General features: G+C 42.2%; 1 protein-coding gene across 1 annotated transcript in view; it reads left to right on the plus strand.

Annotated features, from left to right (window-relative positions):
- The first annotated feature begins 2,122 nt into the window (after positions 1-2,122).
- Positions 2,123-14,868, plus strand: part of LOC139135000 (fez family zinc finger protein 2-like) — a 38,599-nt gene continuing 25,853 nt past the window's right edge. The window contains exon 1 of the mRNA XM_070702153.1: positions 2,123-2,184. The gene's annotated coding sequence lies outside the window, so the exon portion shown is untranslated. The remainder of the gene's footprint in view (positions 2,185-14,868) is intronic.

Here is a 14,868-nt window from a genome sequence, read left to right on the forward strand (position 1 = left end):
TGGCCCATTTCCAGCTAGCACTGTGCAAACACCGTGAGAGTGCAAAACTAAGGTGATATGAATTAAATGAATATGGTTTATAGGAGTTGTTAAAACGAATAACTTTAATCAAGATCTACCGACTTGTTTACGGCAGAAGATCTCGGTTATTTGCTGTAACGCGGAATAAGATATAAAAACTAATATAAAGCTGCAGTAGAAATGTACGAACACTTAGTTGTGCATTCGACATTAGCTATTTCAGAGTTTGACCATGAATCTGTCACGTATTACACTGAATATGCGGTCACACAAATATTGAATGGTATGGTTTACTGGCATTTCTTGTTACATCAACGACATTCAGGATACGATGATTTTTTGTTCATGGTTCAAGGTTGCACTGATACTTCTTACAGTGGAGGTCAGTGAAACGAATGAAAATGTTGAAATTTTCATGGCGTGTTCGCTCGGTTATGTGATCTGTGAGTGATGAGAGCCTTCTGTGCCACAACGAGCACGTTGAGTGACGACCAACGTTGCGTGACAGCGCCATCGCCGGTGTCCAACGTTGAGAAAACAAATTTTTGACATTGGTGGCGCTAAAGTATCTACATGTATATCTCTCGTCGCTTTCTCTGGCTGATCCGAATTCAATTCCATTGACTTCATGCCATCTAGGCTTTATGTTCATGTCTGTGTCTGCCTTCCCGCGTGCTACTCTGGTCTCTTTCCCCTTCAAGTTTTCTCCAATCTTAATGTTTGCATATTTATCCATCAGTGTATACCTTAAGGTAGAACGTGCCTCGGGGATGGCACAGATATTCGGACTCTCAAACTTTTTCGATTCTTTTCTTATATACCAATTGTGGGGTTCATTTTAAAGCTCTTGGTGAAAGAAAACCTTTTACCGCCTTAGTTTTTCGAATTTCGAAAATTTCATTTTTCTTCATGGAGTTAACACAGGGATGGCGGCCATTTCGAATTTAAATTTCCTTAAATCACCGGTTATTTGTTTCTCCAGTACCAAAATTTGCACGGTGACCCCCGATGTTTACTCTTGATTTTGAAAGAGAATGATTGAAAGATTCCTTAGGGAAAGTTTGAGTAAAGGATTAAGTCTTTCACTGGCGAGGCGCATACTACCTTAAATTTGTTAGTGACAATCCATGCCGGTCTTGTCTGTTTGTAACAGACTATGTCCTTGCTCTCTTGCAGTCCTGGACACACTCACCAGACACAAAAGAGCTCACTCAGAGTCACGGCGCACACATGGAGAAGCCGCCCGACTTTGCACATCGTCTGGTGTGGGTGACAGCGCCCCCTTTCTACCTTTCTACGACCCCCAACTCACTAGAGATGACGTTGGTAGCGCTGCAGTCCAGTCTTGTCTTGTCTGTCTCCTTTGAAGTCACAAAGACTCCCGTGAGTGAATTTCCTAACATCAAAGCACAATTTTCTAAGTGAAGTTCTGTGTTAGCACGTATCTGTCTATGTTCCTCTCTCTCTCTCTCTCTCTCTCTCTCTCTCTCTCTCTCTCTCTCTCTCTCTCTCTCTCTCTCTCTCACGCATACAGACACTGTGACTAGTTAAAATGCATACTACTAGTATGTGTAAAAGGGGGTGACGCAATGTGGCAATCAAATATTTCATTGATAGATACATCTCTGTATAACATGTGACCGGTGAAAATGTGCTGCTGTTGAGACGATGTATTTTCAACTCATGGACCACAGTCTCTCCTGTGCACGGACCCTGACATTCCTCAGATTTTCATAATAACGCGATGAATTAATCGCAAAAACATAACTAACCAAACAAACAAAATAAATACAACATATGCAAAATCGAAATCAATGATTAAGCAAATAAATGAATAAATTAATAAACAAGGAAATAAAAAATAAATAAATAAATAAATAAATAAATAAATAAATAAATAAATAAATAAATAGCAATTTTCCCTTGATCTACCCTACTTCTCTGTGGTGTACACGCCCAGATTTGACTTCAAGGCTTTATTCAATAAAGTCACATTTCACTTCAGTCGCTTGCTTGGAACGTCGTCGGGCAAAATTTTAATTTCTTGGAGTCCTTCCTGTCTTCAGACATGACTTAGCGAACCGACTCCAGAGGTCGCTCATTCAGTTCCATTTGAGACGGGCAAGCAGCGAGAAGCAGGTATAGGTGACTTTGTTGAGTGCGGTAGGTGTTCAAAATTAACTTTCGCTTTCAAATAAGTTTTCCATGTGATTGCTGTGGCTCATTAACGGAGCTTTGTTGTTCGGGCATGACTTGGTGCCCAGTTTAAGGCATTACGGATTAATCACTGACGGCGCGACTAATGATGACAAAAGGGTAGACCCGGTGTGTGAGCCGGCTGACGAGCTGGCGGTCTCGTTGTATTAAAACACAAACACGCGCTAATGTTTACTCGGTTACAAAAACTTCGGTTTTGAGGAGGCTTCTTGTGTTGCATATTAGCAAATACCCAGTCTGCATGCCACATGCTCATGGTAATCGTATCACACCAGTCCTATAGAGAATCATAAATTAATTTTATTTGGTTCAAATTTTACTCAGAGGGGAGAGAGCGTCAAACGTGCTGACGTTTAGGACCGAAACAAATTTCAGTTTCATTCGATATTATATCGGTCGCGCAAATACTGCGATCTGATTGGTCGAGAGGTGAAAATAACCATGATACATAAAATAAGATAAAACTTTATTGAATCTTCGCAATATTCGCAATATAGCACGGTTGGAACAGACACGAGCTCTCAGCTAGAGAAAAAAATTCCCTTTTTGACGTTTCACGCCAGACTTTCAATTTAATATTATGATATAATAGAAATAAACCACCTCGGCAACGGGTATACTACTTGATTTTGACCAATTGACTCGCTTTCGCCCGTGCTCATATTATGTCATAAAAACTGGTCAAAATCTCGTGCTATACCGTCGCTGGGTGTGGTTTATTGCTTAATTAGAGCGCTGAAATCCTGATAATGCACGGAAGAAGCAAATTAAAGGGACAAAGTCACTATGTTTGCAAATTATTTCGGTTAATTTTTGTTTCATATGAGAATTTATTTCAGTTGTTCTGCTTCCTGAAACATGTTGAAATATCGACAATCAACGCTCTAATCACACCCTGTGTAAACACATAACCGTATAAATATGCTGGTGACAATTTCTGGTATGTATCGTAAATTACGTCACCGGATCATTTTTTATTGAGCACGGACTGAGGTTGTGGAGATGTGGTGACAAGTGATGATTTAGGATATTTCAGTTTTGCAGAACAACACGGATGAAACATAAACGATCGAAATTGAGTGAAAAGTCAGCGACTTTGTCACTTTGAACAGTAGCTAGACTGAACTTATCGCACCTGCACAGTGTAAAAAAAAACATCTGTAATTTTTGTGCGTGAGCTTTTCTTAATGACCCTGATGACTTACAATTAAATGACTCCGCCGGTGGAAGCATGATTCAGTAGACACTACTTTTCCAACGACCCCATCACTCTGTTGACGGCGGTCGAACTCTGGAATAGCAAATGGAGCACCACGATAAGACTTGCTCAAGTCTGTGGGCATGTAAATATCAAACCAGAGTATGTTGAAGGAATAAACTCCAGCAAACTGCCTCGGTTATGGTGAGGTGGTCGCGAAATCGAAGCAATATACTTTTGCAGCTTTGGCAGTCTGTAGCGTAGGTTATAGCTGCGTGGACAGCCAGGAATACCGCGTAGTACGCCCGGCCTAAGAACAGCAAAGCGAGTACTAGTGTTAGGGTGGTCAAGTGTACGCTACCATATCTAACCCGTTCGTTGAAACGTTCCCCGGGCGCCTTATTTCGGTAAACGAGGAATTTGCTCAAGATCATTTAAATATACTTGTTTATAAAGTAACACAGACCTTGATTGACAGCCATGAAATCACAGACATGTGTATTATTCCCTGCTGCTCTCGACACAATACTTAACGGCCACAGCTATGTCTGCGCATGCTCACGTCACACACAGTAAAACAACGTGCGTAGTTGCTCGGGTGTCGGTTGATGATTTCAACGAAAATTTACAAAACAAAGTGTCAACAATTTAAGTCGCATATTCCGTAAATCAATAAATATGACTATAGGTTTGGTTTAGAAACTAAGTGGTCAATTACTACTTCTTCACTGAAACAGATCTGGACAGCGAGGCTGAGCTCATAGAATTGGAATGTTCACTACCTCCGCTCATGTGTGATTTCACTCAAAAGCGCACTCAAAAGCAGAACTGGCGGCTAATTTCACTCGCGAAAACGGTCTATAAGGGGAAAACTCAGTGTTTTTCTCCATCAATACAACTTTTAAATTGTGTTTACATCTTTCGTTTTATATATTTTTGAAATTGTTGCTAGGCATGATACACACAAAGTTCTCAAAACCAGAGCGATTTCTTTATTTTCGCTCTACTTTCTCCGTTTCCCATACTGCTCCTCTTGCATTGATATGCGACAATCAATCAACTGTTCGTAAGATCATTCCCGTCATCCAAATCTCGGCGATGGCCAATTCCATCGAGTGCCGCTTCGCCACTTGGCCACTTTCGACACTCTATATACCTACCTTCGGGCAACGTCACAAGGTACCTGTTCCGAAGATCAGTCGTTTAGCAAAGTCAAGATAGCAAGCGAAATCAAAAAAGGTACACACATGACACGTGTCCAGTTCAAATATATGGGTCGTTTCAGCCACTAGTTCAAGGTCAAGTCGTCACCGGCGTTCATCGAAGGTCACGTGCCGCAACTCATCCAACGCGATTACACCAGTCGGGGTTAGACAATAGCCCATCGACGCTGGCTATGAACAGATTGGAACGGGAATATATAAATACATTAACAACTGAATGGCGAGATTAAAACTCCTGCCCAAATGAGATTACGAATTTAATCTGTCCAAAATGTTTTCCTGATCACAAATTAAATAGTAGTGGCGGTCTGTCATTGTTGGCAGCCCGAGTCCCACTTTGCCAGCGCGATACGGCTGGTAATTTAGTAGTTTTAATTGTGCGGGTACGACGCCGCGTCAGTTGGTAAATGGGTATAGTTCAAAAGCATTTCACGATGGTGATTGTGATCATAATTATGCCTTTTGACGCCGAAATCTCACCTCAAAAGAGCGATATCGTACTACAAATTTGACGCCTCTCAACACAAGCTCGCTGATTCGTTGAACAAATACAATCCAAGTCACCGCAAACAGTAAAAAAAAACCGTCAAAAGAGAAACCAGTGGGACTTATTTTCACGCTTAAAAAGTAATATCACCACGGATGGCATTTCAGGGTAACTCATTATGTATTAGCTAATTACTGAGTCACCAGATTTTTGTCACGTGTTCCTGGTTACTCCCAGTAACGCAAAGCAGTTATTGCATCCCTGAGACTCGCAAATTTTACATCCCTGGAATTTATTGTAACGCGTCATTGAAATTTACATCTGGTTTTTGTCTCCTAAACCGACGTAAAAACAAACTACATCAGAAGGACAAAGATTATTTTAACTTCAATAGTAACTGGCATAAAATGTGAGGCGAAACTTTGTTTCAGCCTAAATGTTGATGGATATTGCTGCAACTTACAGAGGGGGCGTACTACAGAATCTGCTAGCCTCACATTTTACTGTTATTCGTATCGTTCACATGTCTTCGAGACGGGCAAATATGGACGCAGTTCTCTCTTAGTGGTCGTGCGTATGTGTATGAGACTGTGTATCACGGTGTCTGTGAGTATGCATTAGATTAACGATTGCGGGTATAATATCGGCGTTTCTCGACTCCCTCGATATAACACACCCGTATATTTAGCTCCGTCAAACTTTGAATCAACTATCTTGTATAGAAGCAGCCGTTATCGGCGTAGCGGAAACAGTGCGCGGTCGAGTAGGTATGGTCACAATGACTGTATGCCAAACCCAAAAAGTTTGTCGGGGGTGGAGGCTTGGCTGCTTCGGCAAAGTACATACTTACACGCGCACACACCACAACATGTACATGAAAATCGCGATTGAGTTCGGTGTCTTAAGAAACGCAATGTTAAAATAGTCGGTTGCCTAGGCCATACAAAGAATCACCGAATAACCGCCAGCTCTCCAAATCTACTTTCATGCTATATATATCATGCTAAAAGAAACACGTTCCTCGTATTCCAAAACCACACAAAGAAAGGGTTTTTCGGTTGCCAGACGTATATCCGTGGACCAATCATATAATCGTCTGCTGTTGAAACACACGTACTTGAGACAGCTTTCTTACAAGTTTGTTTCGCGTGTATATTATATAATGCCTCATCCTCCATAGAAAGTAATCTTTTGCGTCTGGCACGACAAGATTTTTTTCCTTTTTTTTGAAGCTCGATCCTGATAAAGCGGTAAGTGCTGAGCGAAATCAGCAAGATCTTATTCAATCATAATCAATAATCAAGCAACAATCGCCAAGTTGCGTTTTCTATTTTTGCACACAGTTTTAATGAAAAGACGGGCAATTTCTGCAATCTCCCTGAAAAACACCCTGTAAGCTTCGGCGTTTGTGGACACCCCCAAGAGATTGCCAGCTCACTGTTTACAGTAATCTTCCAAATCCTAAAAATATCGAGATAAACATGACAAATTTACGGGGATCGTCAAAATCTTTGAAAAGCTCGGTGTCTGCGATGAATGCCTCGCAAATCTGTGCTCTGTAATAACGGATTACCGGCGCATTTGAAAGGAACTAGGGGGTCTGGAATTATGGCTGTCTAAATGTTGGATCAGTGAAATGAACACGGTAGATATTATTGGTATCGGCTTAATCAGCTGCCTGGACAATTACTTCAACAGATCATGCCAAATTGCTACCAAATATGTAATCTTCGAGCTGATTATTAGGGGAAATGGCTTTTTAATTATTACTGAAGCCTTCCCAGCTAACAAAATCAAATTAATTCGTCGCTCGTTTGTCCGAGTGGAGGTTTAATTCAATCGCTTCGTTCCGTTGGGATTGCAGGGAGAGATTGACAATTTATTCCCAGTTTTTTTCTTTTTTTTGTTGATGGAAAGTGTATAGTGGTCTGGCCAATGCTTCGGCGCATTCTGAGCAGCGCGGCTCTGAGGTACAAAGGGGGCAAACGCTGTGCATGGCAGAATGTTACATCGTTTCCGACCATTTGAAATATACATACAGATAGGAAGACTGAACTTGTCGCTAAGACGAAGGTTAACTTTAAAAACAAGATCGTAAATTTTCCCGCTCCTGGTAGTTTCAATTTCGTCCAATGGCAAACCTGGTTGCCGACGCTATTAAACTTTCTTTTTAATTTTCGTCCGTCTCGAGCTCACCTATTAATTAAAAGGACATAGAGTTGCCACTGTGGGTGTCTTTTTACCGTTGTAAGGGTGTTTGGTTTTCCGTTAATTTTCTTTTGTTTTCTGCAGACAGGAGGCTAAGATGGAGCATGCGCACAAGTTACCGAACTGACAAGACCATGATTAGTCTCGTTGTTAAAATATTTATTTTTTTAGAGACAGAAATCTTTCTTCGCCAAAGGATAAAAAGAATTACGATGGCGGCGACAATTCGTCCAACTTCACTTTAATTTCAAAAATGAAACTTTCTCAAACCGATGTGCTTGTAAGTCATTCTTTTCGATTGAAAAGGCAGATAGGATTTCCACGAACGTGCGTGACTAGGGTTCAAGTTTGTATTCCCTCAAAAGAAAAATATGAAGTATTTTTTTTCTATAGATCGTTCAAACCTCGCAGACACATTGAGCACCTATGATATTGGATGTGACAAGTTCAACGATGTCTGGGGCACTTGTACACGCGTCTCGATGAGAAGAGCGTCTATACCTTAAAGAGTCATACACACGCCGCCTTCAATCGCCAAGGTTAAATGTTTTTCGGTGGCATCGGGTTTTTAGGAAAGATGAAATCTGAAAAGCACCATAACAAATGTTGATTCTGCGGTGGTTGAATTGCGTCCCCTACCCTCGAAAGTTATTGTTACGACGCCTTGAAATGCTTGACATAATCTTCGGCCGCCCGACCTGACAATCCTCGCTGTTTCAAAACACTAAAACCGAAACAAATTCAATGCCAATCCCGAGATTATTCTAAATAATTACGACTTCACAACCATCATCACAAAGATTGGTATTAATACACATCTTCGTTGAAAAAGATATAAAAATGTTGTAAAAAGTGAAAAAATCGAACAAAATTACCGATTCAAACAAAATAATTGGCGAAACATTGAATAAAGATCATTGGTCCAATGAGATCTGAAATAAATTGCAAAATATGTCCAAGTTTAACTCTTGTAATTTTCGAGTCAGCTTGAACGCGTTTGAGTATTTACTTAGAAAGAGTAAACCGCTGTGTATGATTAAGCTCATCATCAAAAAAGCATTTCCCATGTGCTTCCCCTATTCATATATGCTTTAAGGCATTAATATTCAGAACACGTCGACGTATCGGGACTACTTCGACGCAAGTTTTCCCCTGAAAACACAATTATGTCTTTTCATTAGTGTAATTTGTCTTGCTTTTTTTATACAGTTTTTTCCCCGTGTCTGTTAGCCCAGCCGTTATTTTCATCAGAAAGTGATTAAAACGGCGACCTGTGACCCCCGCTCATTGTGGTGACCGAGCGACAGCGACGGGGAAAACAAATAGGGTAAGACTCGGCCCAATTGGGCCAGTGTTATGGTCTTTGCCGTTGTACAAACTAAATATCTTACTTTCATATTACCAGCGTATCAAAGAGCAATTAACAATGGGCGCAAAGTCTCTCGCTGCTGGTTGACTATACTGAAACCCTCCGGTGTCACGCGCCTCTCCAACATATGGGAGGCGCACTGGTTGACGAGCGGCACGTTTCTCGCTATTTCGCATCTCCGGGATTAGGAGGGATCGAGTTTCTAGGTCTTTCTTTGGGTCGGCGTGGGTAATTGCCTAGATTTGTGCACCAACTATAGGCCTACCGTCTTCATCGCCGCATCGTCACACACGGCGATGCAAAACACAACACCTCGGATTCCGGGTGGAAGGTTGTGTCTCAGCCGATATTCACAATTAATTCATTTTTGATAGGTTTGCAGCGTGCACGAAGGGCTTTTTAATTCAATTACGCAGGTCGCAGCGAAGTTAAAAAAAGGGAATATACGCGTCCCTAAGCTTGAGTCGACAGTAAAGGCGACTAAACGGAGGCACGCGACCCGTCAGCTAGCCGCGGCGACATCAAAATAAGCGAAGTAAGTATTGTTTGTTTTGCAAGTAACGGTAAGATGGGAGAAGTGCAGCGCTATACTTGTCGATGCTGTCTGGAATAACTTGTTAAATCCGAATTGTGTGGTTACGTATGAAGTGTTCTTTACCCCGAGGCAATGCCAGACTTTTGTCACTGACTCGCTTTCTTGCGATTTATTTTTTTTTTCGAAAACGGGCATGTAGACGCTCCAATTATTCCGCCCAGTGGCCACAGTGGTAAACCAAGACAAAATCGCTGCCAAAAACCAATTCTCTCTTCAGGGAAAAACAGGTCTGTGCCAGAATCTGCATTGTACTAGAGGAAAATGGATGACTGTAGCGTTTAATCTTGTCAGTCTCCATGTGTTTCCCCCTCTTTTCCTCTGGGGGACTTTTCGGACATGTGACCAATCCAGCCCTTGTGGCGTTAACGTGATATTCCTTTCACTATCTATGTCGATTGTCCAAGCGCAAGTCCCTCAGCTCCAATTTGCCCTAGTCTTAAACGACCTGTTAATTGCCGCCGCTCTCTCCTGTGCAATTTGTCCGTACCGCCACCCATCTGTGATGTCCGTTCCTCTGTTGTTCCCCGCAATTGCTGGGAAAGTGGAAATACTCAGCGTTTTTTATTGAATGATAATTGATCTTATGCGGCGGTCAGTTGGGAGGGGCGACATTTCCTATCCCATTTGTGTCGGTCCTCGTTTTCTTTTCTTTTTTAAAATTAGCGACACCTTTTTCAACACATTCTGAATCCATGTCGTTAGCGACTGTTTTTGATTTGGACATTGTGCTAAATTATGGCATATTATAGCACCATCAGTTGTCGTATTGTCACAGGCACTGTCGAAAAGTATCCGCCATTCCCAAGTGAATCCCTGCAGTTTTCACGGAAACCTTGCATGTATAGGTGATGGCCAAGGAAATACAAAGTCTCGCTCACGTATGTCATTAACGATTCGCAATTTTACAAGGTCAAGTTCATGTAGCCATAATATTCACTCTCAACCATGACAGGAACTTCATTAGCAGACTGATTAATTATCATGTTATGCAGAGCTTAACACTTTACTTCGCGCATCAGCCTCCAACTATGAGAGAGAGAGAGAGAGAGAGAGAGAGAGAGAGAGAGAGAGAGAGAGAGAGAGAGAGAGAGAGAGGAGGAAGTAAACGCTTTTTATATCTAAAATAAATTCTGACCATGAGCGACGGCTGTGTTCAGGTACTCGTGACTGCAATGTTTTGTAGCAGTACAGCATATGATGACGACTGACGATTTCTCATAACATTTCAACATCACTTACTGTATATTGTGATCTGTGTACTCGGAATGAGAGGCTAAATTGGTCGCGAAACGCCCGCTTTTTCGAATTGATAGACTTTTGGTTGCAAGGAGATACGTCTTGTTGTCTGCCCTTGTGTTCTGAGTAAAGTTTCGGCATTTCGTCGTCGACAAGCAAAATATTGAGAGACGACGACACATGGAAGACGATAGCCTGTTCCCGATCCCCTGCGCGGTAATTGGCCGCAAGTCTGTCGGCAAAAATCACCTAATTAAGGTGTACGTAGGTTGCACGGTTCTCCTTGAAGATACACGGGGTATTTTATTCAAGCCTCTCTGCGTGGTTGCTGGTAACTAGCAAGGCGAAGAGACTCGGGTCTCATCTCGACTGGCAAAGAGAGCTCATCAGCGCTGTTTGCCGCCTCGTCGTTACCAAGTCAAGCTTCCTCTGTCAGGACGAGAGAAGCCTTATTTACGGAGTAGTTAGCCCGTAATAAGCGCTCATACATGCTTGTGGTGCATGCGGAGAGATTGTTCGGGCTTTTCAACCAGAGACCCTATTATGTTAGTTTTCGCAGGGAAGTCCCGCTGGTCTTTTTCGGCTTGCACTTATCGTCTTTGTACGCTCATTGTTCGCCCGATGTATGCTCGTCCACAAACACCCTACAATCGAATGACAAATAAAACTGGCGGGAAATAAATCGAATTTGGCTAAATTCACTCCAAATTGGGAACAGTCACAAAGACAGTGAATACTGGTCAAAAGAGGTTATTCTGCTAGTGTAGTGCATTTCACTATGGCCACCTTATTTCGTGGGCTGGATTAAGGCAACAATAACTGAATGGGCCCTCACTCGTCACAACAGACGGAATTGTTCAAGTCGACATTTCAAAGGCATAATCGCCTTCAAATGAACACGAGTTCCATGTTTTTCTTCTCATAAAAAAAAAATCGGCGACGAGCCCATGTTCCATCTGTTCAACGTGTTTGTTTGCGCTTTCTGTTCTTTGACGTCATCAGGTGATTCGGCTCGGGCGAACTTGGCCATCGCGAAGGGTGTCGCCGCGAGTGACACGGGTCGGGTGATGACGCCAGTAGCAGACTTTGCCCAGGCTTGAGCGGCGGAGACCGTCGGTAGCACACAGGTCATTAAATTAGGAGATTTAGAGCCTTGGATGGTGACTTTGATTGCCCTAGTATTTGCTCAGCACTTAACTGCATGCAGTGTAAACAAACCTGCGTGGTAAAAGTCAGCCGCACATCGCTTGTCCGACGTCCACCTTTATTAACGTAAAGTGCCACTTCAGACAATAAGGAAACGGGATCGATAATGGGGGAGCGACCATGTCGTACACGGTGCTGTTGCGTAAACAACTCGTTAACAACAGAAAAGACGCAGTGGAGACTTATGGAAATGAACACGCTGTAGGTGGATGTACTGCGGGCAAAAAGATTTATTTTTTTCACCCGACTTGGTCCGGAACGATTTCGAAATAAAAAGAAAAAGAGTAAAAAAAATGACGACGTTTGAGACACTGTTGGTTTACAAAAGCAGGAAGTACAGCTACTATTGAGCATTGCCAATCCTATTAATGATCAAGTCACGTGCCCAGACACAGGAACAATGCCAACCTTAGCAAAACTTTTGTTTAGCGTCATTTTGTTGTAAAAATAGTAGGATTTGCCATTTCAAACAACAGTCTAGTCAAGTATATAGCCTAGAGTCGTACTTAGGCGCAAAATAATGATACAGATTACGAAGTGGTTTGTCGATCGGAGAGAGTTGCGCTACTCTCTCCTTCGCCGCTTTGTCTTTTCTGCTTCCAAGCACTGGATCAGAGCTGAAACCACAGTCCAGATAGCATTATTTTGTCACAAAAACGACCGAATGTCTGGGTGATACTGTGATTGTTTTTGCGTTTTGTTTTCTATTTTGTTTGTCTTTTGTTTGCGGCATGGGGGTTACATTAATCCACCTAGTACCATTGTTAGCTTCTTGTCGGGGGTATTGTGCACAGCATGTCGGACTAAGATGCCATCGTCAATCACCTTATCCAGCTCAAACGAGCAACCACTGCCCCCCAAAAACCGCACAACTGCACCCCTCCCCCTCGCATTCACCAGCGCTAGCATTTTTACGAAAACTGAAGATCTTTTCTTTCATCCTATAGAGCGAGGATCACATTTTGATCCTTTCCCTGTGCGCTCTCCGCCTAACCCGTTTCAAGCTGTTTTTGTTGTTTTTTTTTCTTTTTAGCTTTTGTTTAGTTTTCAAGGTTATTACAATACCTTACATAAGTCTATATCAAGAAAGTCCTTCTTGTCTTCGCCGCTGTAAAGGAGCTGAATCGAACCCATGCTTTTTTGAAAAGTCCTCTCTTAAGTTTTGAGAGGGCCGCTTTTTTGATCCCGAGTCGCGCGACAATCCGAGTCGTGATTTTAAGCTGAGCAGAAAAGACTAAAAAAGAAAATAAAAACGACAAATAGGGAAAATAATTAGTTAAACCACACGGTTAGTGAGAGAACCATGGATAATCCATCGATCCATTGACTTTCACATAACAAACTCGCCGTAAATTGACAGTTAATAATAGTTTTTGACGGGCATATTTCGTGTATGTCATATTAGTTTAATTTGCCAAATAAATTGTATTAGGCTCGTGTGACCTATCAAATACTTACGTGACCGCCTCTCCCTGGTCCCGTGGTCGGTCAAAGTACACTTAGCCAACAAGGCGATGAATAGACCCGACCATGTATGTAATGCCTCATCCCAAACGCGGCAGACTCGCTCCAAACGCAGTGATTTTTTTTTATGTTCATTACAAGAAAATTAGCATATTCAGCTGCATATAACGACACTGTACAAATGATCCAGTTTTTCTTTTCGCGCCAGTCTAATTGATTGCAAACTGTACATTAATTAAACCTCTTCATGACAAAATCACTCAGAGTTAGAAGAGACGTAATATAGTAATTGCTCGTTAAGATAAAAAAAATGAAAATAAATTTTGCAGTGGACCACTGAAAAGCGAAGAACAAGAATCACGCCAGCACAGACAGATTGCGACAGATGCCTAGTACATTGGCCAGGGGTTCGAATCAGCCGGATATTTGCTTTGGGCGTTAATTGAGGATTACAACAAATTCATGTAATCTTTTCACGGCAGATTGAGTTCCTTTTGTACCTTTAAGTTTGTTTTTCAAAGCCCTGTCAGAAATATTTACCCTTAGAAACTAGCCACTTTTCCTCCTTTTCTTCATTTTCCAAGGTGTCCGTCCCCTGTTCGGCGACTGGTGCGATTTTTGCCCGATTTCAAGTTAGTTTGGCGGTGTATTCCATCAACAGTTTGCGAGAGTTACGCTTCATGGCTTTTCTGCAAACCCACTTGATGCAATTTAACGGTCTGCCAATTACTGAAGAAGAGTACGGTGTGGCATTGTTCAGCCACGGCGTGAGAAAGTCACCTATTCTAATCAAAGGGCATTTACAATCCGAAAATCCGCGAGCCTCCGGGCAACTGGTCAGGCGCGATGTTCTCATGCAAATCCGAACATCGGAAAACTTCAGCGGAGGGGCTCGGGGCAATTGTCAGTGAATCTGTCCTCTCGGATGGGATAAATTGCTTAGATGCGAGCACCGTGTGTTTTGCTAGTGGTCTCTATTCTTTGCTCTCAAAATAGCCCCCAGCGGTGAGTACCAAATTTGGCTTCAATTCAGTCCATCTCAATTGAGATGTGTTCGAGTTAAAAAAGAGGGATGCACGCAGTGAAATGAACATTACTGTCTGTTTCATGACATAATCTGGTTTTTTTGTCGTTGACAATAGCCAGCTTTGCCTGTCATAGACATTGAAGCGGGATTCAATTGAAGCTCTGCAGGTGCTACTTGGACAGAGTTTTTCTTCTTCTGTCTGTCTGTTTTGTTTCGTTTTCAAATGCGCGGTACATGTTCCCGCGGGACTCTGGAGAGTGATTCCAACTGTACGGTAAAGTACGTACTTAGTGCGATGACAATGCCCGCTAGGGTGAAAAGCAGAAAAAAAAACCGCAAGGAAGAATATTTCTCCGTCTCGAGAGGGAATAAACAAATGACTGTAAGCTGTTGTAAAGGTATTGACAAACTGAGAAAGCCGCTTGTAAATTTCAACGACAAATAATCATGTGAAGGTGGTGCAAGTATTATGCACGGAGTAGCATATCCGTGTTTCATTCCTTTTTTCATCGACATTTTGAACTCCTTGGGCAGACCACGGTTACTTGTTTTTCAACATCACCGTCTTTAGGTTTTGTCGCAACTTGAGCTTCTCCAACTGACTGATTGTTTTACCT

The sequence above is a fragment of the Ptychodera flava genome, chromosome 6 (genome assembly GCF_041260155.1).
Source record: "Ptychodera flava strain L36383 chromosome 6, AS_Pfla_20210202, whole genome shotgun sequence".
Classification (NCBI taxonomy): Eukaryota; Metazoa; Hemichordata; class Enteropneusta; family Ptychoderidae; genus Ptychodera; species Ptychodera flava.